This window comes from Vulpes vulpes, chromosome 3 (genome assembly GCF_048418805.1).
Source record: "Vulpes vulpes isolate BD-2025 chromosome 3, VulVul3, whole genome shotgun sequence".
NCBI lineage: Eukaryota > Metazoa > Chordata > Mammalia > Carnivora > Canidae > Vulpes > Vulpes vulpes.
The window spans coordinates 17,340,340-17,365,195 of record NC_132782.1 but is presented as its reverse complement, the minus strand read 5'-3'; the positions used below and the strand labels follow the sequence as shown (position 1 = coordinate 17,365,195).

The window sequence follows — 24,856 nt, the reverse complement described above, 5'->3', positions numbered from 1 at the left end:
ACACAATTTCACATATGTAGTTTTTTTGCCTTAAATTTTCTCCAAAGAGGGCAGCCCGGGTGGTTCAGCAGTTTAGCACTGCCTTTAGCCCAGGGCCTGATCCTGGAGACTTGGGATCAAGTCCCACGTCGAGCTCCCTGCATGGAGCCTGCTTCTCCCTCTGCCTGTGTCTCTGCCTCTCTCTCTCTCTCTCTCTCTGTGTCTTTCATGAATAAATAAATAAAATCTTTTAATAAATAAATAATAAATTCTCTCCAAGGAGGAAACAATCTGATTGATACAGAATATGACACATTCTACACAACAACTGGCCTGGTCTCTTCAAAACCCCAGTGTCATGAGAAAGGGAGGTGGGCAACTATTCTTTTTTTTTTTTAAGATGTTATTTATTTATTCATGAGAGACACACAGAGAGGCAGAGACACAGGGAGAAGCAGACTCCCTGCAGGGAGCCCGATGTGGGACTCCATCCCAGGACCCCGGGATCATGACCTGAGCCAAAGGCAGATGCTCAACTACTGAGCCACTCAGGGGTCCCAGTGGGCAACTATTCTATAAAGACCAATCACATAGTAACGAAATATAATGCATGAATCATGATTGATCTTACATTGAAATAAATACTCATAAAAAGACATTTGGGGGGAATTAAAAACAAGCTATAAATAATAGTTATTGTTAATTTTCGTAGGTGTGATCATGGTATTATGGCTACACAGGGGAAATGTCACGATTCTCGAAAGAGGCATGCTAGAGTGTCACAACATCTACAACATTCAAGTGTTAACAACCGGTAAATCTAGGTGAAGGATGGGTAGGTGTAAATTACATTATCCTCCAATTTTCCTGTAGAAAAATGTAGGAGGTGGAGACTTGAATATGGTCTAATGGTTTTCTCATTCCCTGCATGATCCTGGACCGTAAAGCATTCCCCATGTCTTTGTAAATTATCTTTTGTTTTAAATGTCTTCTACTCTGACCCTCCGGAAGCACTTGAGGTTGAATACACACCTGTTCCAAGCAAAGCATTGTTTCCACTGCCCGAAAGCGTGCAGGGCTTTCCTCCTCCCAGCTGTACGTACCACTGGGAGTACTTTTCTGCTTCGGCACCTCACATGTTTGTCATTTTCGCATGGATGTGTGCAGCTTGAAGAATCTGTCACTGTCTTTTTGGGACTTAAAGATGAACCGTTCTCCCAGTTTCTAAAGAAAGAGATACCATATGACTTCCTCATTGCTGTAGAGCAAGAGGGGGCCACTCCCAGAGCCCTCTGCCCAGACCACTGGTGGATTCTAGGGGTGGAAGTTTCTAGCAGATGCCAAATGTCTTGGGAACACCACGGGGCTGAAAACTGAGACTCCCCTTGGAAAGTCCTTCCACCTCTTAGGGTTTCGGTTTCTTCATGAGTGAAAGGGAATGGTTGGAAAGAATGAGTTTAAAAGTTCCCCTGAAACTCTAACAGTTTATCATCCAAGTCCTCCCTTCCCGGAACGTATCTATTGCCACAGCCCAGGGGGCAAAACCGAGGGTGGTGAGTCCTCCTCCTTGAGAACAGTCCTCAAATTCTTGGATGCTCTCACAGTGAAGTTGCACGCTTAGCTCTTCTCCCAGCAAACCAGAAACATTTTTTAAGACCTAGCCCACCAGCACACCTGGCCTATACTTACCTTCCTTCTGAAAACAAATGTGTCAGTTGGCAACTGGTGAAGCCTCAGAAGAAGAATTAAATCCATATGTCCGTAGCATGCTACATAAAGACCATCAAAGGAGGACACTCTGTGCGGAATATGGTTATCCACTTCCTTTATTCTCCAAAGCTGAAAGTTGTCTGTTAGCTATAGGCCCCCTTGGAAAATTCTGACAGGGCAAAAGGAAAGAAGATGATGGAATATAGGGCAGAAACTGTAGAGGAAATCCATAAACTTTCATCCAGGGTGTGACCAGGGGAGGATAAAGAAGATGAAAAGTTTAAGAGATCGGTAATAAATGCAGAAGAAAAAACATGTTAGAAAATGATGTCCTGGAGACTGATTCATCCCCACACTCAGCTCAACACCCTTATGCTTCAATGGCATTTTCTATCCTGTTCACTTTTATAATAAGTAAGGATGCAAAAACATTTCAACTACATCCTTCCCTGGTTGACCATTCAAGCCAAGCAGAGGTCTGCAAAACTGTGATAGTTCAGTCAAGAAGAATCCATTGCATTCTTATGATTAACTACGGAGGATTTAGGTTTTTTTTTTTTAAGGTTTTATTTATTTATTCATGAGAGACAGAGAGAGCGGCAGAGACACAGGTAGAGGGAGAAGCAGGCAGCCTGAGGGGAGCCGGATGCGGGACTCGATCCCAGGACCACAGGATCATGACCTGAGCCAAAGGCAGATGCTTAACCACTGAACCACCCAGCCGCCCAACTCTAGAGTTTAAATGTGACTAGCAACAAAGCCCAGAAATGGGCCCGTCCTACCTTGAGGGGACACAGGCCAAACCAAATCCTCCTGTCTTTTGCATGACTTTTGCAAGAATGCATTTAAACAAAGTAAAAAGAAAAAGATTCCCTTTTAAAGGAAAGAACGTGGTCTGCAGGAAACCCTTGACTTCCATAACTGAGAGCCCAGGTGATTTAGTGGTACCGTTTACATATTTTCCTAATTAAATTAGATTGATCATTCATTGCTTATTTAACAAATTTGCCGCAGTCAGTGTATTTGTAGGAACGACAAGTTTAGGTGCTTTAGAGAACTAAATAGCAGTCTGCTGGGGAGAGTTCCCACAGAAGTCAAGGTAAAGACCACTTCTCTTGAATATTTATTGTGAGCTGTATTTGTGCAAATAATTTGTTTTGTTTATTCTTTTATCCTCTATCTCTTCCATTCAAATGGAAATTCCATAAAGATGGGAACCAAAGGGATCCCTGGGTGGCTCAGCAGTTGAGCGCCTGCCTTTGGCCCAGGACATGATCCTGGTGTCCCAGGATCGAGTCCCACATCGGGCTCCTTGCATGGAGCCTGCTTCTCTCTCTGCCTACGTCTTTGCCCCTCTCTCTGTGTCTCTCATGAATAAATAAATAAAATCTTTATTTAAAAAAAGATGGAAGATATCTGTGTTTTTCATGATTTAAACTCCAGCCCATGTAACTCATAATGCAAATGCAATAAGTAGTTAAAGAAGGAAGATATCTATAATGTTTGTAATCAGAAGACAAAAAAAAGAAAAAAAGCCTGGTATGGTTTCCCATTAATTCATATCTTTTTTCTTTTTTTTTATAAAATCTCAGCAGATTTTTTTTTTTTTTTTTTACATAGGGATTTTCTTTATGTGGGATCTTCACATAGATCCCACAGCACATCTCATTAAGGTCATTCCTGAATATTTTGCGAGCTTTGTTTCTAAAAACAGACTATCTCTACTTTCTCTCCCTCCCATTATATTTCAGAGCCCAGCAATGCTGGTATGTGGGATAGCTTCTGATTTGAGTATATCTATGCTGCTTGCAGCCAACACGCTAAACTCTCTTATTAAATCCAAGAGTTGGGGTTCATTTTGTTTGATTCTCTTAGCAGGCTAAGTATAAAATCATTATCATCTGCAAATAATAAAATTTTGTCTTTGCCTATCCAATGATCTAAATCTTGTTTCTGTTTCATCTTTAATTGCACTAGCTGCAAATGGGGAGAGACATGAAATGATCATGGTAGTGGTGGGTGTTCTATAAGCCATTCCTGGTTCTAATGAGAAGTCTCAGATGTTTCCTCGTTCTGATTTTCACAACTGGAGCCCAGCAAACCCTCGTGTGCTCACTTCCTTTAATTTTACTCTTCTTACAGACCACTTAAAATAATCCTAATGTAATAATGTAAGTCTTAATAACACCAGGGCAGTTACCTCTCAAAGAAGTTTCCTTTCTGTACCCTAAGCCACAGTGTAAGGACATTCTTTTGCCCCTGTTAAACACACACAGGAGGTGTAGCATGTCCAGTCATGTCACCCCTGGGATTCCAGGCTTTGGAGGGTGGGGGGCAGCACTAATGTCCAGCATAGCAGCACCGCTTGCAGCTAGGGCAGTTTCTGCAGCTCTGGGAACACCAGGAGCTCACCCCCTTGGCAAACATGCACATTCTCAGGCTGGCAGCGCTATACAGATAGTAACTGTGTGTTTGTCCTAATCAGCCTAAGAAACAAAAGGAGCATTGAAATGATACAAAAAGAATTACTTCTGCTCCTGCCCCAGACAATGATGCTGGTGACTCTGGGTCTTTCCTTGGTGCACCCACTCGGCTGCGATTGAGCAGATTCTTTTTCTGTCCTTTCTACTTGCTTCAAAGCAGATTGAGACTGGAAGCCGTTTCAGAGCTTGCGGGGAGACACTGGCCTTCTGTGGTCCCACACGTCCTCCATCCTGCAGGCCTCTCCTCCTTTTCAGAATGAAACTCTTCCACTAGCTGCCTCCAGGTGATGAGGACCATGGACACAAATACAGAGGGCTACATCAGCAGGTGCAAGGGCATCAGGACCTCGGTATCTGGACCTGATGTGCCACCTGGACAAGGAGGGGTGCCCTAGAGAACCGCATCCTCTAACAGGCCTTCATCCAAGCTCTGGTGCTGTCAGAGCAGCCGTAGGAGAAGATTGGTGTCGTTTCTACCACTCTATGGATCCAAGACTATACCCCTAAGAGAGTCATTATGGGGAGGAGACCTGACAGGTGGTTGACAACAGCAGTTATATTTCCCCTTCTACCAACCTTTGCACCAGCTTTACTGCCAACCCACCCCAGCCCAAGTCTGAGTAACCTAGAACCTTCCTCCCCCCTTCCTCGCTCCCACCATGGCACCCTATTTAGGAGGGGGAGGCAAGAGTACATATGCTCTTGGATTGGGAGCAGGAAGGAGGCTGCCTTTGTTCACCCCACCCCACTTCTGCTCCTGCTTCTGCTCCTTGCACCCCTCAGTGAAAGTCTGCAGCAAATGGCTGGCTCATGCTATATTCTAGAGCCAACCCTAATCCCAGCTGTTGTAATGTTTGTCCTCAATCCATGTCTCATTGCCTATTTAGCTTCATTCCAGTCCCCAGCCCTGACCAGCACCTACTCCTAATGCCCAGCTCAGCAATCCAAGCCGTGGCTGTACACTGATACTAGTAATCGTAGCTAGCACATACAAGCTAACACACACACATATGTACACATATGTTTAATCTTTACAGCAATCCTCTGAACTATGTACTATTATTATCCCCCTTTTACAGATGAGAAAACTGAGACTGAGGCCTTGTAACCCAAGGCCACATAGGTTAGAAATAGCAGAGCTGAGATTTGAACCCCGGATCTGCAGTTCTAACCTCTGAGCTTGTGCCAACACTGAAAGTTCTAGCCTGCTGTCCCTAGTCCAGCCTCAGCTCTACCTCCAGACTCTCCAGCTCTGGTAGCAGCCTGACTGAGCTCCTTGATAATACAGCTGAGCCCCATGGCCTGCCACCCTCAAGTCAGAAGGCAGGGTATGCCCGCCCCGTGCCCCTCACAGGCTCTCACCCTTTCCCCTCCTACGGACAACACAGCCCAAGTCAATGAGGGGTCGATACTGAGCCAGGCCAAGGTGGTTAGCTCATGGAAGCCCAAGAGAGCCCAGGCATCAAAGCGTCCCAGTTGCAAATGAAAATGAGTTCCAGACATCCAAGACATGACATGACCATGGCCCTCAGGCCCACCTTCCAGAACTGCGGAGGACGCCATCCCATCAAAAGGATTCCTGTGTCTGGAATTGCCTGTGAAACCCAAGGAGTGGGCAGCGGAAGAAGGCAGTGGTGGGAGCACTGGAGGCCTGAGGGTGAGAAAGTCCACAGGAAGGAGGCCTTCCCTTCCGCCCGCAAGGAGCAGCCATGGAAACCGCAGGTGCCACTGTGCTGGGACCCGGGGCGCTGGCTTCTCCGAGCTGGGTGCCAGTAACTCCAGCCGCCGTTCTGCAACCTCCTGGACCAAATTCTGCTGTCCTGCTTCATGTGGCTCGGCCGGCAAGGAGGTCTAACCTTAGCCACACACCAACTCAGCATTTCTCAGCCCCGTCCTGTCCCTACCCCATCCCCATGGATCCCCATCCCCATCCCCATGCTTCTAGCCACCTCCCTAAGCACTTCCTAAGGTAGTCATCGTTATTAATAATCAGATGTACAATTTGTTCAGAATCTATAGCAATCAAGCTAAGTCATTTATTTCTTTTTAAGATTTTATTTATTTATTCATGAGAGACACACAGAGAGAGGCAGAGACACAGGCAGAGGGAGAAGCAGGCTCCATGCAGGGAGCCCGACGTGGGACTCGATCCCAGGACTCCAGGATCACGCCCTGGGCCGAAGGCAGATGCTCAACCACTGAGCCACCCAGGGATCCCCAAGCTAAGTCACTTAGTCCTTATAGTCATAAGCTCCTTTGGTTCTTTGAGGTAGCTATTTTACCCATTTTACAGATGGGGAAACTAAATCCTAAACTCTATTGCCTTGGGGCAAGCAACTGACATTTCACTTTCAGAGGGCTGGTATAACCAAGATTAAGAAAACATCTCTTATTGAGATCAAGGTGATTTTACTTTTGGAATTGCTAGGAGGGCAAAACAAAATATAGCGGCTGGTTTCTCTGGTTTTTGAGACACCAGCTTGAGTTCTTTGAGTTCAATAACTCAGATCAGCCTGCTCCTGGGTGTCCATGCTTTTAAGACCTGGTTATTCCACTGCTGTAATATTCTCTTTCTTCCTATTGAACCCAGCAGATCTAAATTGAGTTGTGTGGGGAAGGAGGCAAAGAATCAGTATCGAAGAATCCCCAGTATAACTCGATGGAGGGACACCCGGGTGGCTCAGAGGCTGAGCATCTGCCTTTGGCTCAGGGTGTGATCCCAGGGTCCTGGGATCGAGTCCCACTTGGGGCTCCCCACAGGGAGCCTGCTCCTCCCTCTGCCTGTGTCTCTGCCTCTCTCATGAATAAATAAATAAAATCTTTAAGAAAAGATTCAGAGGAAAATTCCCATTGCCCTACTCCACAATACAAATAAGTCAGGTACAAGACAGAACCATGTGCAGGCCCCCCCCTTACTTGAGGGGATGTGCTCCAAGCCCCCCACTCTGTGGACGCCTGAAACTGCAGATAGTGCCAAGCCCTATACGTACTATGTTTTTTCCTACACTACCTACCTACCATGATGAAGTTTAATTTGTAAATTAGGCACAGTAGGAGATGAGTAACAATAATAAAACTGCAGGTAACAAACTACAGTGAAACCATGAATAAGGGGGCACTACTGTAGTCTGAAACTTATGCATGATGGTGGGGGGGGAGCCCTACCTAATTCTTTAAGTCATAATATGGAACATTTCCAAAGAGAGGCAAAACTTGCTTTATTTTTTGTTGGCTTGTTTTTGAGAGAGAGAAAGAGCATGTGCATGTGGGAGCATGAGTGGGATGAGGGTTGAGCAGAAGAGGGAGAGAGAGAATATGAAGCAGGTTCCATGCACAGCACAGAGCCCAATACGGGACTCAAACTCACAATCCTGAGCCAAAATCAAGAGTCCCATGCTTAACCAACTGAGCCACCCAGGCGCCTCTGCAAAACTTGCTTTTAAAAATTTTTTAAAAGGGACGCCTGGGTGGCTCAGCAGTTTAGCATCTGCCTTGGGCTCAGGTGGTGATCCTGGAGACCCGGGATTGAGTCCCACATCAGGCTCCCCGCACGGAGCCTGCTTCTCCCTCTGCATGTGTCTCTGCCTCTCTGTGTGTGTGTCTCATGAATAAATAAATAAAATTTAACAAAAAAAATGTTTTTAAAAGAAGGGTGTCTAGGTGGCTCAGTCAATTAAGCATCTGCCTTCAGCTCAGGTCATGATCCCAGGGTCTTAGGATGTAGCCCTATGTCTCACTCCCTGCTCACTGAGGAGTCTGCTTCTCCTTCTGCCTCTTCTGCTCCCCCTGCTTGTACTCACTTGCTCTCTCACTCTCTCTCTCTCTCTCAAATAAATAAATAAAATCTTCTTAAAAGCTTAAAATATTAAAGAAGAAAAGCATAAAAAACCATCAGAGTCATTTTGTGTCTATTGCAGTATCTCATTAAGAAATGCTTTCCAGGGCAGCCCAGGTGGCCCAGCAGTTAAGCGCCTGCCTCCAGCCCAGGGTGTGATCCTGGAGTCCCAGGATCGAGTCCCACGTCGAGCTCCCTGCATGGAGCCTGCTTCTCCTTCTGCCTGTGTCTCTGCCTCTCTCTCTCTCTCTCTGTGTGTCTCTCATGAATAAATAAATAAAATATTTTTAAAAGAAAGAAAGAAATGCTTTCCAGCCACATTCAGTGGACAGGTAGGTGGCAGAAACCAACAGCAGAGGACAAACGTGAAACATGCTCTGGGGAGGTGGGCTCTAACCTAGGGGCCATGGAATCTTTGCTGGGTTCCAGGGGATCCATGCACATCTTGGAAGTTCATTTGAAATTTTGTGTATTTGTGAATTTTTCTGGAAAGAAGTCTCAGAGCTACTAGCATCAAGAGGCCTACCACTCAGGAAACAAACAGCAACACTAAAAAAATGAACTTCTTGTAGATATAAATATCTTCTATAATCCAACAGTATTTTCCCAAACCCAATGCCCCTCCCTCCTAAAAATTGTGACCACTTCCTCACTGGTGCCAGAGAGTCGCTGAGGGCTCCAGGAACTCAGTAACACCAGGCTTGGCAGCCCTGCTGGAGGTTCCTATCATCCCTATGCCACCTAGTGATGTTGGTGACCCCTCCACAATGGAAGGCCAGGTATGTTCCCATAGTGCCCTCATTAAGCCAAACTGGGGACATTCAAAAGAGCCGAGATGCATAGATTATGGAAAATAAACCTCCAGTCCCCAAGAGAACACAGCTCGAGCAACCTGCGGAATTCCTTGGGGAAGGCTGGAAAGGCTGAAAGGCTGGAATCACTCAGGGAAGCAGATGAGATTCCTGAAGGTTAGGAAGGAAGAGCATATTACATGGGCTGGGCTTGCAGGTGTAACAAGCACAGATCAGAGGCAGGAACAGATTAAAGCAGCAGAGATGCGGGGAAGGAACAGATGGACTGGTCCAGGGCCAGGGCGGAAATGAAAGGCAAGATGAAGGCCATATCATCAAGCATCGCTGAGAGATGAAGCTTGAACTTTTGTATGGAAGGTGTCACAGATTGGGCAGATTTCAATGGGGAAAAAGACCACGTGACTGGGCTCTAAAGGAGAAGACTGGCTTTAAATGATAGAAAATAGAAGAGAGATATGATTACTGAGAAGATAAATTAGCCAGCACGTGGAGTGCCAGGTATTAATTTTGAAGGCACATGGTAAACGAATGGACTAGTCAGCAAGGGGTGTACAAGACCAGATGCAGGTGTGGATAAATGGGGTGACTCGGGGCAAAGGAAATTGAAGGACCCTCCCCATCATGCCTGGCGTCCACCTCTACAGAGGTCTCTCAGCTCTATCAACTGATTTTTAATGGAGATTTATTGTGAGTACATGTGATGGTCCCAGCACCCATCTCCGCCAACACTTCATCCCATACCTTTTACGAAAAGGTTAACTGAGTAGCCAGGATTAAAGAAAAATATAAATCACAACACAAGAAAGCCAGAAAAAGAAGTCTCCTAGTCAATTATGGAACCAGTTCTACACACTGAACCTGGCATGCACCCTATTCCTTGATTTATTGGAAATTGAGAAATCTCAACATCCCAATGACCATCAGTAAATGACTGGTGAAATAAGTTCTCTTTTGATCTATACTCTGGAATATTATGCTGCTATTCAAAGAAATGAACTGCATCCAGTTATGCTAACATGGAAAAATGTTCAAAATTCCATCTGGGGAAAGAAAAACAAGTTGGATATGGTACATATGATACAATTCCACTTGTTAAAAAGAATTATGCAAGTAAATATGAACTGTAGAGTTGTGCTTGATATTCATCCATCCGTCCATTCACTCATTCAAGAAATATTTATTAAGTGTTTCTGTGTCTCAAGTGCTACACAAAAATTCCTACCTATTTACATTCCAGTGGGGGAGATGGCTAATAAACAAGAGAGCTAAGCATAAGTTATGGGTACCGTGTAAAGAGTGCTACGGATCAAAATAAACCAGGGGAGGGGAATTGAAGTGTGGATTAGGTATGATTTTTGAAACCACTGTCAGGCCCAGGTGACCTCCTGGAGGTGTATTTAAGTAAGGAATGGAAGGAGGTAAGGGAGAAAGGCTTCTATCTGGAGGAAGTGAAGGCTCTGAGGCTGGAGCCTACCTTGAGGCCCTGGCTGGTAGGCAGGGAAGGAGGGGGAGTAAGCAGGAGTCCAAGTCCAGGGGTAATAGGGCCGTACAGACCAGGTAAGAACACTGCTTTCACTCAAAGTGAGATGAATATGCATGCAAAGAAAAGCTACTAGAAAGACATTAATAGTAATTAATTGAAAAATGGGATTCAAAATAGGAGTGAAAAATCTTTTTGATTTTCACATTCTAAACTTTTATACAGGTTTTAAATTTTATTATGAGTATTATCTATGCCTTTTACCATAATTTCTAAACTAATACAAAATGCAAGATTTCTTTTTTAATGTTAAAAGTCATTATCCCATTAAATACATAAATTCAGTTAATTTGCTACTTTATAGTATTCTATGTTTTCTTAGACTCTGTATTTGTCTTTTGGCATCCATTCATCACAGGATCAATTATATCAACTGTATTTTACTTCCCGTATTCTCAATACTCTGGTGTTTGGGGGTCTCACAGACTCAGAGCGACTCCCCCTTCCAAGGGTTACTAATTCCTAAAAATAATACCAGCTTGCCAAAAAGCACACCTTTCATATGCAAACCAACCAATCCCCATATCTGTATCCCCAACTAGTTCCTAATCTAACTCACAAAACCTGGGCCCCTATCTCTGCTGCCCTGTGCCCCAAGGCCCAATGGAATTATTCAAACTTGCCAATCCTTAACTGTTTTCTCTGTCTTAACTTGCCTCTCCCAGAAAGCCCAGTAAAGACTGTGGCCTCATGACCTCCCTCCCCCCCTCCCCCGCCCCACTTCCTGTCTTCTGCCTCCAGGAGATCATCTTGGTGTTGGGGCAGGGGTGGAGGGTGAGGGGAGCTGTGTACAGTGGTATAAAAGCTTCCTTCAGTGGCAGGGACCTCTAGTATTACCACTCAATCATACCTATATAAATTAAACCCTGGGGATCATCATTTTAGAACGTGCAGCTATATACCTTTAAAAATTCCAGAGATTTCCATAGAAATAGGGGAAGAACCACCATTTTGTTTTGTTATTTTCCATTTTTTAAAATTTTTTTATTTATTTATGTATGTTAGTCACAGAGAGAGAGAGAGAGAGAGGCAGAGACACAGGCAGAGGGAGAAGCAGGCTCCATGCACTGGGAGCCCGATGTGGGACTCGATCCCGGGCCTCCAGGATTGCACCCTGGGCCAAAGGCAGGCGCCAAACCGCTGCGCCACCCAGGGATCCCTATTTTCCATTTTTTAAAATATTTTATTTATTTATTCATGAGAGACACACAGAGAGAGGCAGAGATACAAGCAGAGGAAGAAGCAGGTTCCATGCAGGGAGCCCCATATAGGACTCGATCCCAGAACCCTGGGATTGCCACCCAGCCAAAGGCAGACACTCAACCACTGAGCCACCCAGGCATCCCTTTTCTTCATTTTAGCTGTTGAATTAACTCCTTCCCTAGTTCATTCAGACTTCAGCCTATGTCTTTGAAAAGTGGGAAATGAAGACCACCAAAAACCATGAAGGAACAAAACTGCAAATTTAAAATTGCTCTAGTGACTGCTAAGCAGACTATTCCCTGGTTAAAAAAATAAAATAAAATAAAAATCACATCTCCTTACTGCCACACTCAACAATTGCTGTAAGTAGGAAAGCCTTGGAAATACAAAGCCAAAGGATGCGTGGCGTGTTGAATTTGAGGAAGTCTGTAGAAAAAGCCAGGGACTTTTTCTAAATCTGATGGGGCTTTCAGCTAGATCTGAAGAGGGGTGGATCACAGAAGAGCACCTGCTACAGCTCTTAAAATTTTACAGAACAGATATTGAGATGCCTGATTTAAGGTGTCAGAGTAGAGACTGAGTTTTTACATAAAGGAAAGTATTGGAGCAGAAGTCACTGGAAACCTAAGAGAGCCTAAAAAATGAACCAAATGTAAATCAGAAACGGTGTATGAGTGGGTGATTCAGAAGTGTTTGTTGACTGGGGTCAATCTTTGCAGAATCATAAAATGCAAATTACAGGTTGGGATTAGGGAGGGGTATGCAAATTCCTGGGAGGTGCCAGAAAGTAAATACTTGTAAACCGCACTGTGTCAGTCACATCAACCAAACTCTACCACGATAGCACAAATGTAGCCACCAATACTATATAAATTAATGAGCCTATCTTACAATAAAACTATACTGATGGAAACTGAAATTTGAAGTTGACATAATTGTCACATGTTAGGTGCCTGGGTGGCTCAGCTGGTTGGGCATCTGCCTTCTGCTAAAGTCATGAACCCAGGGTCCTGGGATCAAGTCCCCTGTCAGACTCCCTGCTTGGTGGGGAGTCTGTTTCTCCCTCTGCTCCTCCCCCCCACCTGCTCGTGATTGCTCTTTCTCACTCTCTCTCAAATAAATAAAATCTTTTAAAAAAATAATAATAATTGTCAGGTATAATGAAGTACTGTTCATATTTTTATGTTTCTCAACCATTTGAAAATGTAAAACCCATCCTTGGGGATCCCTGGGTGGCTCAGCAGTTTAGCACCTGCCTTTGGCCCAGGGTGTGATTCTGGAGTCCTGGGATCGAGCTCCACATCAGGCTCCCTGCGGGGAGCCTGCTTCTCCCTCTGCCTGTGTCTCTGCCTCCAGCTCTCTCTCGTGTCTCTAATGAATAAATAAATAAAATCTTTTTTTAAAAAGCCATCCTTAGATCCTGAACTGTGGTTTGCTGACTGCTGACTTAGGGAATAGAGTTTAGAAGGTTTATAAAGGTCTATAGAAGGAAAAACATGTTGGGCCTTGGTTCTTGTTCTAAACCTGCTGGTGTGGGAAATCTTGCAAAACACCTTGACAAGGAGCTCCTATGCTTCATTATTCTTAATTCTGAGTCTGCCATAGTGTATCCAGTCCTTGCTCTCCCTCTGACTCACCAAAAAGGGTCCTAACCCTCTTTTGTCAGGTTGGTTTGGGTTTCTACTGTGTATTAGGCCAATGTTACATCCTTAACCTAAAGGAAACATCAAGGTGAGCTTATTTATGAGCCACAAGAGAACTTTTTAGATTTGGGATCCAGAAAAGGCCTTAAAGTTATTTTACCCAGGGGGACCTGAGTGGCTCAGTCAGTTTGGTGTCAGATTCTTGGTTTCAGCTCAAGTCATGATGTCATGGGTCATGGGATCGAGCCCCACAGGGGGGCTCCAGGCACTGAGTCTGCTAGAGACTCTCTCCCTCTGCCCTTCCCCTATGTGCATGTGTGCTCTATCTCTCCTGAATAAATATATATTTTTAAAAATTAACTTATCCTATTTGTATATTTTAGGAACTAAATAAACAGAGAATCAGAGAGGCTAAATGGCTTGCCCAAGGCACCTATCTCAACAGAAGCAGACCTAAGACTGGAACCCACAGTTAAAACATCTTTCATGTCCCCGTGTTTCCACTCCATTACCTTCATTTGTATTCTTAGGGAAAAAAATATGAAAGAAAAAAGAAAAAAATTATGAAGCTTGCTACAGAATATGGGTAGTGGTGGGGAGGGCTGGAGGTGGAGATATCGTAAACAATCCAGCACTTTTTTAAAAGGAACATAAAACAGAATGCCATTACCACATCCATAGAATGTCTACGTTCAAAAAAGCCTATAATAAAAAAATGTTTAAATAGGTTGTCATGCTAAAAAAATGGGAAACCACTCCCCTGAATCATTCTTGATCTAGTCACTACAAATCAACAAGCCATATAATTTTGGTGCAATGAATTTATTTTTTAAAATTTTGTTTATTTATTTGAGAAAGAGACCAGAGTGACAGAGAGTGAGCACAAGTGGGGGTGGGGGCAGAGAGACAGGGAGAAGCAGGCTCCTTGCTGCCTGTTAACAATGCAGGGCTGGATCCCAGGACCCCAGGATCATGACCTGAGCCAAAGGCAGATGCTTAACCAACTGAGCCACCTATATGCCTTCAGGGCAGGGAATTTAAATGAGGCCTTCCCTCATAACTGAAACATCAGATGAGAAAAGAGAACCGCTCAGAGCAAAACTCATACCCCAGGAGTGAGTACATTTCCAAGGTAAGCAGGTATTTTAAAAAGCCGCCTTCAAAGGGGCCTCCTGCTTTGGGCAGAGCACAGGAGCTATGAAAAGAACCATTAGCTCCTGCGCAAGACACCTACCCAGCTATCTACCAGTGTCTTATCAATCAATAATCACACTAGTCTTCCTTGAAAAGCCACCAGCAGCACTTGAAGGGAGCAATACTAAATGTGGAACACTTCATTTGCGCCTGAGCCCATCTACACTGATCTCTTAGAGCAGACAGTTCTTAAAGACAGAAATCAACAGATGCATACTGAAGAAGGATACATTTCACCCCTTATTTCTCCATATTGAACTTTTTTCAAAAATGCATTGCACAATCATTAAAAAAAGGGATGCCTGCGTGGCTCAGTCAGTCAAGCATCCGACTCTTGATTGCAGCTCAGGTCATGATCTCAGAGTCATAGGATCGAGCTCTGCACCCTGCCACACTCAGTGGGGAGTCTGATTGAGGAATCTCTCTCTCTGCCCCTCTATCTGCTCACACACACACACTCTCTCCCTCTCTCTCAAATAAATAAATAAGTCTCTTTAAAAAAATAAATAATAAAATCTGTTGCACAGATGCACACTACAACAACTTTGGAAAACAGTTTAGAATTATTTACTAAAGCGTAAAACACATATATCCTATGATATATCAATTCCAATTCTCAGTACATATCCAACACAAATGTATACATGTGTGTACCAGGAGACATGCCAAAGAATATTCTTAACCAGAAATGAAGACAATCCTCTGTCCCTCAGTAATACAATGGATAAATAATGATATATTTACATACTGGAATATTACATAGCAGCGAACATGAGCAAACTACAGCTATACATACAACATGGATGAATCTTATAAACAAGGAATTGAGCAAAAGAGACATATAAAAGAATACATTCTGTAGCATTAAGTAATATTTTAATACCTTGGTATGTTCTAAGACAAAAGATTGAGTACAGAATGAGAAAAAAAATTACTACCATGCTGGGGAACATTATCTAGCATGGAGTCTAGGCTCTGATAGATGACACTAAGGGGATAAGAAATGGGGTGAGTCACTTAAAAATCAAGAGACTAAGATTTTTCTCAGACTGATATTAAGAAAACAAAGCCTCAGAGTGTTGCTGATGGGCCATGGATATGCAGAATTGTGAGCTAAGTAAAAGGCCTGGGCTGGCTAGGGGAGGTCCCCATATACATGGGGTTACAGCTCCAACTTCAAGATTATGGTTTGGATGCCTCAGTTGCATATATGATGTGCCTCCCTGGGGACTGTACTACCCAGCCAGGTTTGCACTGGTGTCAGCAAGCTAGGTAGTGAAGTCGGTATTTGTTAGTATTTTTTTATTTGTGTATAGAATTCAAAAACAGGCAAAACTTTAAAAATCAAGGAAGTGAGGGCATCTGAGTGGCTCAGTCAGTTAAGTGTCTGCCTTCAGCACAAGTCATGATCCTGGAGTCCTAGGATCGAGCCTGTGGTGGGCTTCCTGCTCAGCAGGGAGCTTGCTTCTCCCTCTCCCTCTGCCCCACTCACCTGCTTATGTTCTCTGTCTCTCAAATAAATAAAATCTTTAAAAAAAAATCAAGGATGTGATCATCATAAAAATCAGGGTAATTGTTACCTAGGTGGAAGGGGAAGATTGAGAAGGAGGTGATCAGGATAGGACACATAGAAAAGGTACTCAGGGTAAGAGCAGAGTTCTATTTCATGGCATTTTCGTGGCGTTTTCATGGCTTTTTATAATTGCATTACTTTATAATTATTCATACTTTGTGTTCCACGCACTTTTCTCTGTGTGTTATAGTTCACGATTAATAAAGGTTTAAAATAAACAAATCAGGGTTCCTGGGTGGCTTAGCTGGTTTAGCATCTGCCTTCCATTCAGGTCATGATCTCAGGGTCCGGAGATTGAGCCCCATGCTGGGTTCCCTTTGCCTGTCCCCCCGCTCGTTCTCTCTCTCTCTCTCTCTCAAATAAATAAATAAATAAAATCTTTTTAAAAATAAAATAAAATAAATCAACCTCATTTTATATAATTATAGAAGCGGGACGCCTGGGTGGCTCAGCGGTTGAGTATCTGCCTTTGGCCCGAGGCGTGATCCTGCAGTCCTGCGATCGAGTCCCATATCGAGCTTCCTGCATGGAGCCTGCTTCTCCCTCTGCCTGTGTCTCTGCCTCTCTCTCTGTGTCTCTCATGAATAAATAAAATCTTTAAAAAAATATATATATATATATGTATATAACTATAGAAGCCCCTATGAAATTGTTAGACTTGTAATAAGTGTATTAATATAGCTTAATTTTTGCATGAAGGTATTAATAGAAAATGGAAGCCATCTATTTCTCACTTGGCAAATTATCATATGCTATTTTAAGATATCATGCCTATTGATTTAAATACAGATGAGCTGTAGAATAAGTATGTTTAACACACTATTCTAAAATGGTGACATTTGGGTTCGAAGGTATCCTAAGAACATTCTAAGAACGCCTTATAAAAGTGCTGTATTATAACTAATGTTTAATTTGGATCCTCTCCATTTTGCTAAGATTTATACCAATTGAGCTAAGGTTTCCAGGCCATAAAAAGCAATTAGAAAGAACTGCGACATTCTCAAAACACTAGAAAACTAGTGCTCTGGAGATCATACTCTAAAAGTTGGCTCAAGCAAATTCCAATATGCAAATGCATGCCTTAAAATTAAGCTTCATTAAAATGCACTTACGAATTTAAGTGGAGGCTGATTTTGTAACCACATTTGGAATTTAGATTCTTACTACTTTAAAACAAATGCTATGTAAACATGAAAATTAAGTAATCAAATGATTCTTTGCCCTCCTTCTGCAACAATTTCACTTGAAACTATTGATATACTTCAAAATAAAAACCCTCAGAACACCCCAGTGAGGAAACGGAACACCTTGATTTTGGTAATGTAATTCAACCAAGTCAAAAGCCAACTGCCTTGAACCCATGAAGATCACTGGCTCAGGGAAGCCTCATTAAGGCCCTCTGCAGCCCATTGCAACAGCCTTCCCAGGCAAACAGGCCCTCCACATTCTCCTCTCCTTGTCTGCCAGCCTCTGGAGTTGGCCTGCAGTCTCAGAGCATGCTCCTCTTACCTCTTAAGCTCCTCTCTCCCCATGTTTGGCTGCAAAAGGGTCTCTCATCTCCCCAGCACCTCTCATTACAGTCCCAGTTTGAGAAAAGGACAGAGCATGATAAAAGGACAGAACATAGATATTAATTAACACTTGCCCAGCATGTAACACAGTCCACACCCCTCAAAAACCTGACAGGGAAGTGTCATAAGACCTTCATTTACAGAGAAGAAAATCAAAACCCAGACAACTTGTAAAATTGCTTGAGGTCACACAGCTAACAGTGGAATCCAGCCAAGCCAGTGCTTGGTAACCCACTTCCTGCTCTTTGCAGACTTGGTGTTTTAGACTGCCCCACTCAGTGGTTCAGAGCTAGGGCCTAGGGTCAGACAGTCCTCACTGGTGTCTCTGGTCTATCACTTCCAAGCTGTGGATTATTAAATCTCTCTGGTTTCAGTTCTCGAAGACAAAGCTCAAAGAATGGTAGCCATTACCATTTCTTTCTCAGAAGATAATCTCTAGTGTGGGCCTCTGTTCCCAAACTTTTCTTTGCCTAGAGATGACCTGGGGGCACCTGTCTGGAAAAGAAATCTGCTTTTAATCTGCCCTGGGAACTGCTGAACCAAGTCCAAGAAACACCACTTTAATGTTTTTAATGTTTTAACAACAGGCAGAGAGCCAAGCTTCAGCAAATAGCAATCAAGTGCTTCTAGCCCCCATACACATCTGTACATAGATTTGTTTCTCTAAGGGAAACTCTGGCTCTAAGAACTCAAGGTCTTTCTACTGAAATAGATCCCACTCTATATCTACCTTCTAGCTGGTGTCTTTCAAACATTTAGACCATAATCACAGTAAGAAACACATGTTACAAAACAACTAAACACACACACAAATTTTCCACAAAAGAAGGTATTCACGATGCATATTACATTTTCTTTTTAAAAAAATAATATTTTAATGCTAGGCATTACAACTTCTAATTTCATTTCACAATAATAAGTTGCAACCAATAAATGAGCTGCAATCAGTAAAGACCAACACTAGATGAGTAAATAGGAAATCTAAGCAAAGAAACAAAACTATAAAAAGGTGCCAAATAGAAATCATAGCACTGAAAAAAATACATATACAAAATAAAAACTGCACTTAATGGACAGATTGAAATGGCAGAAGAGTCAGCAAACTACAAATTATTAGTTTGAAAACACAGAGAAAAAAAAATTGAAAAGAGTTTCAGAAACCTGTAAAATAATATCAAGCAATCTCAATACATATAATTAGAACCTGAGAATGACCAAAAAGAGAGAAAGAAGCCAAAAAAGTGTCATAAATAATGTCTCCAAAGTTTCATAATTTGGTGAAGACATAAATTCAAGAAGATTTAGGAAGATTCAGCAAAACCCAAGCAGAAGAAATAAAAGATACACCTCAGCATATCAGTCAAACTGCTGAAAATCAAAGATAAAGATAAGAATCTTTACAGCACCCAGAAAAAAAATGACTCACTATTACAAGGACATATTTAATAGCTAAATTCTCATCTGAAACAATGGAGGCTAGAAGATAGTGATACAACATCTTTAAAGAGTCTAAAAAATAAAATTCCAACTCAAGGGGCATGAGTGGCTCAGTTGATTAAGTGGCTAATTCTTGGTTTCAGCTCAGGTCATGATCTCATAGTAGTGGGATTGAAAGTCTCACTCACATGGAGCTCTGCACCCAGTGTGGAGTCTGCTTCAGATTCTTTCTCCCTCTCCCATCTGCCTCTTCCTGCTCGCTCTCTCTCTCAAATAAATAAAATCTTTAAAAAAAAAAAACCTTCCAAATAAAAATTCTATATCCAGCATAAATATCCTTTAAGAATGAAAGGGAATAGGAATTCTTCATATAAATGACAACTAAAAGAACTCACCAACAGAACAATACCACAAGAAATGCTAACAAAGAAAATTCAGGCTAAAGGGAAATAATACCAGATGGAAATTTAGATCTTTGGGGAGAAATAAAGAGCACCAGAAAGAGTAAATATATGGATAAATATAAAAGACTTATTTTTTCTCTTAATTTACCTAAGTACTTCTGACTATTTAAATAAAAAGCATAATGAAGTATTATGGTATTTATTTTTTTAAGATTTTAGTTATTTATTAATGAGAGACACAGAGAGAAAGAGAGAGAGGCAGAGACGCAGGCAGAGGGAGAAGCAGGCTCCATGCAGGGAGCCTGGCATGGGACTCGATCCCAGGTCTCCAGGATCACACCCTGCTCTGAAGGCAGCGCTAAACTGCTGAGCCACCCATGCTGCCCAGTATTGTGGTATTTATAGCGTATTTATATTAATAGACATGACAACTGTAGCATAAAGCAGGAATCAACAAACTTTCCCTATTAGGGGTCCAGATGGGAAATATTTTAAATTCTAAAAACCATATGGTCTCTCTTGCAACTATTCAACTCTGCCATCATAATATGAAAGCAGGCATAGACAACATATAAAAGAATGGCTGTAGTTGTATAAAAATTAAACAAAAGCAATCAGAGCAAGGTTTGGCCTAAAAGCCACACTTCATCAACCTCTGGCATAAAAGATTGGGGTCAATGAAACCGTATGGTTGCAAAATGTTTATATTTTATGTGAAGTGGTACCATAACTCTAAGTAGACTCTAAAAACTTAAGGATGTATATTGTAATTCCCACAGCAACCATTTGAAACAAAATTGCAAACAAAAATAACTAAAAGCCAATATAAAAAATAAAATGGGGATGCCTGGATGGCTCAGTGGTTGAGCATCTGCCTTTAGCTCAGGTCATGATCACAGGATCCCAGGATCAAGTCCTGTATCAGGCTCCCTGCAGGGAACCTACTTCTCCCTCTGCCTTTCTGTGTCTCTTATGAATAAATAAATGAATTAATAAATAAATAAAATTTAAAAAGAAAGAGAAAGTTAAATGACTCACTTGCCCAGTGAGTTTTATCTTAAAAAAATTTTTTTAATTAATAAAATAAAAGGGAATTCTAAAAAATACCCAATTGACTTACAAGAAAACAGTGAGGGAAGCCTGGTTGGCTCAGTCAGTAGAGTACGCAACTCTTGATTTCAAGGTCATGAGTTCAAACCCCACAATGTGTGTAGAACTTACTTTTTAAAAGTGAAAAAATAGAAACAGAGAACAAAAAAACTTTGAAAAACTCATAAAACCAATAGAAAACAAATTATAAAAGGATAGACTTAAATCCAAATCTATCAATAATTTATATTAAACATAAATGAACCAAATACTTCAATTAGAAGGCAGAGATCATCAGACTCAAACAAAAATGTAAGACCCAACTATATACTTCCTACAAGAGACACACTTGTACCAATTATCAATATATTGCTTCCCAGCCCAAAATTCATATTTTATTGCAGGCTCTGTACAAATGGAGTCAGGCCCTCTAAAAATCTTCTCTCTCTCTCTTCCTATGTCTCTGCCTCTCTCATCCTCTCTCTCTCTCTCTCTCTCTCTCTCTCTCTCTCTTTCTCTCTGTGTGTGTGTGTGTGTGTGTGTGTGTGTGTGTGTGTGTCTTATGAATAAATAAATAAAATCTTTAAAAAAAATCTTCTCTTTACCACCTGGCACAATATTAAGCTTTGCCAATGGTGAGCATTGAAAAAACAGTGCAGGAAGAGAGAATTTTATTTCCTGGTTACAGAGTGCTCTCTCAGCAGATACCTAGCACTATCAACTTCTCTAGTGCCCAGTTTTTGCAGTGCACAGTGGTCAGCAACACACAGCAGCTTTTCCAGCACCTCTTGGGCAGTTTCATAGCAGAAATTACCCCTAGCAAGACACCCTCTGCATGAACAACTTTCCTCAACACCCCAGAGGGCAAGTTTCTGGCAATATCCAGAGAGTAGATTTTCATCAAGTTCTGTCAATGCAGGATCACATTGATCTCTTTGCCATTCTGTAGGCCATGGCCCCACAATCTCCAACAAAGTCTATCTCTCACCTTTTGTAAGCAGGTGGGAAGTATTAGGAGGGAGAAACTCTTCCTTGGTCACCGTATCTTAGCCTTAGGGATAGTGGCTGACATTTAATACCTGCTATTTAGAATTTTGTTCACTTCTTACTAGCTGATTCCTCATTATTCCATTTCCAAATTTTACTTAAAAATTCTTTATATTGGGATCCCTGGGTGGCTCAGCAGTTTAGTGCCTGCCTTTAGCTGAGGGCGTGATCCTGGAGTCCCCGGATCAAGTCCCGCATCAGGCTCCCTGCATGGACCCGCTGCCTGTGTCTCCCTCTGCCTGTGTCTCTGCCTTTCTCTCTGTGTGTCTCTCACGAATAAATAAATAAAATATTTTTTAAAAATTTTTAAAAATTCTTTATATTAAACTTTCCTGGTTGAAATTACTATATAGCTTGTCTCCTGGTTGGACTCTCACTGATATGGCACTTTAAAGACAGATAGGTTTGGGGACACTTGGGTGGCTCAGTCAGCTGGGCATTGGACAGACTCTTGATTTCCACTGAGTCATGATCTTGAGGTTGTGGGATCAAGCCCTGCAATGGGCTCTGTGCTGGGCATGGACCCTACTTGGAATTCTCCCCCTCTCTTCCCCTCGATCTACCCTGCTAGTACACATGTGTGCACTCTCCCTCTTTAAAAAAAGACAGATTTTTTAATGTAAAAAAAAATACCCTACAGACAATAATCATAGAAAGAACTGAACTGGCTATATTATTATCCTATTTGGTAGTCTTTAGGATACAGTATTAACAGAGACATAGTGGGACATTTCATAGTACTAAAAGATTTACTTAGGAAGACATTAGTCATAAATATGCATGTGCCTAATAAAATGTCAAGATACATAAAGAAAAAAAATCAATAAAATTAAAGGGGAAAACAGCACAATCATTACTAAAGATTTTCACACCCTTGTCTCAATAATTACTATAATTAGACCAAAAACAGTAAAAATATAGAAATTTTCAACAATACTATCACCCACTTTAATGGACATTTTAGAACATTTACCAACAACTACAGAATATGTGTTCTTTTTGAGTACATATATTCCCCTCACAGAAACAGACCATATATGGGCCATAAAATAAGTCTCAATAAACTTCAAAAGATTAGAATCCTACAGAGTATGTTTTCTGACCACAATGAAATTAAATTAGAAATGCCTGCTGAACATATTTCAACTTTCTCTGAGTTACTCAGGACTCATTATTCTGAATATTAACAATTTACCAGATCCATCAGAACCTAATCAAAGTGTGTCAGGACATTCCCCCTATGTTCATTAGCCATTTTTAAGGGTATCTGTCAGCTTTGGGCAGTTTTTCTATCTCTAACCCTGACCATCAGTTTCCTTTTACTTTGCTTTCCTTTTATCTTGAGAAACTTTGAACTCCTATTTCTTTTTGTAAAGTGAAAATGAACATAATATATATTTTCCTAGTAATTTGTAAGGATTAAAAGTAAATAATTTATTGCATTAATATCTGTCATTCAATTGTTCAATAAATACCAGATAATCATACACATACACACACACACAATTATATGCCAAATTTATCTCCAGACCAGATCTCTCTTCTAAGAGCCAAATGATACCTGATACTTCTGCTTGGATCTCTCATAGGCATTGTGGTAGACTGATTACAAAAGTGTCCCAATTTTTTATCCCTTCCTATAATCATGTCCTTTGCAATGTGACTTTGTAGTTCTTCCCACCAAAGACTGGAGTCTACTTAGGGTGACCAGCCATTCCAATTTGCCCAGAACTGAGGAATTTCCTGGGACACAGGAATTTCCTGGGACTTAAACCAGAAAAGTCATAAGCAAACCAGGATGAATTGGTCATGCTAATTCTACTTCCCCTTTAGAATCTGGGCTGGTCTTGTGACTTGCTTTGGCCAACAGAATGCAGTGGAAATAACTGCAAATACTAAGCTTAGATCTCAAAAAGCATAGTACATTTTTCCTCTTTCTCAGAACTCCGCCACTGTTATATGAACAAACACAGGTCAGCCCACTGGATGATGAGAGACATGTGGCCCAGTCACCCTACTTGCCCCAGCTACCAGCCAGCCAACTGCCAGCCATGTGAGTGAGGCCATTCCAGATAAGCCAACTTCCAATTGACCACCCAGTCCTCCAAAGATACATGCTTATGAATGATCAGATGAACCTGGAACCAATCATCTGACTCCTAGACTTATGAGCAATAATAAATGCTTATTGTTTGAGGCTAACAACCTTTAGGATAGTTTGTTATAGCTAACTGATAGAGATACCTCAAACTCAGCATGTTTAAAACTAAATTCAGAGTTGATCATTATGTGACATGGAAGAGGTGCTAACTATTGCTAAAATGATAATCAAATTATAATAAATAATGTTATCAAAATATGTTACACATCTTAAATTTACACATTATATGTCAAATATATTTCAACAAAGTGTGACTGTATTCCAATAAATATTAAAAAATTTCAGAAAAAAAATAAAAAAACTTTGGGTGGCTCAGCGGTTTAGAGCCACCCTCAGTCCAGGGCATGATCCTGGAGACCGTGAATGGAGTCCCACATCGGGCTCCCTGCATGGAGCCTACTTCTCCCTTTGCCTCTCTCTCTCTCTCTCCCTCTGTGTGTGTCTCATGAGTAAATAAATAAAATCTTAAAAAAATAAAATAAAATATTAAATTCATAATGTTCTCCCCAATTTGTGCATCCTACAAGATCCTCTGTCTTGATAAAGAGCACCATCATCAATCCAGTTCTTTATGCCAAAGACCTAGAAGTCAACCTTAAAGCCTCCTTCTTCTTCACCCTCACCAAATTCTATTTATTCTACTGCCTAAATATTTCCAGAATCCACTTACTTCTTAACATGTTCCCTCTCTCCACCTAGATTAAGCCACCGTCACATAGCACCTATACTACAAGGGAAAAATTACCTACCTTATCTCTTCACATCCGTTCTTATCCCTCTACAGTCCATTCTCCAGACAACAAAGTATTCTTTTTGAAAAAGAAGAGAAGAAAAACTCCGGGAAAGACCCTGTTAAAAAGAAGAAAAGACAAGCTAAGGTGAGAGAAAATATTTGCAAATAACATACCCAACAAAGACTCTCAAAATTCAATGGTAAAAATAAAAACAATCTGGTTAGAATATGGGCAAAAGATATGAAGAGATAGGGACGCCTGGGTGGCTCAGCGGTTGAACATCTGCTTTCAGCTCAGGACCTGATCCCAGGGTCCAGCATCGAGTCCCACATCGGGCTCCTGGCAAGGAGACTGCTTCTCCCTCTGCCTATGTCTCTGCCACCCTCTCTGTGTCTCTCATGAATAAATAAATAAGACTATTTTTTAAAAAAAGAGAGAGAT

The 24,856-nt window shown here is 41.7% G+C and overlaps 1 long non-coding RNA gene across 1 annotated transcript; it reads right to left on the bottom strand.

The window, feature by feature from the left end:
• Positions 1-946: 946 nt before the first annotated feature.
• On the bottom strand, positions 947-24,523 carry LOC112916521 (uncharacterized). Its single transcript, XR_003234320.2, has 3 exons — positions 24,431-24,523; positions 1,669-1,858; positions 947-1,203 (listed from the first exon to the last, which is right to left on the bottom strand). It is a non-coding gene; the product is annotated as an uncharacterized lncRNA (long non-coding RNA).
• Positions 24,524-24,856: the final 333 nt, after the last annotated feature.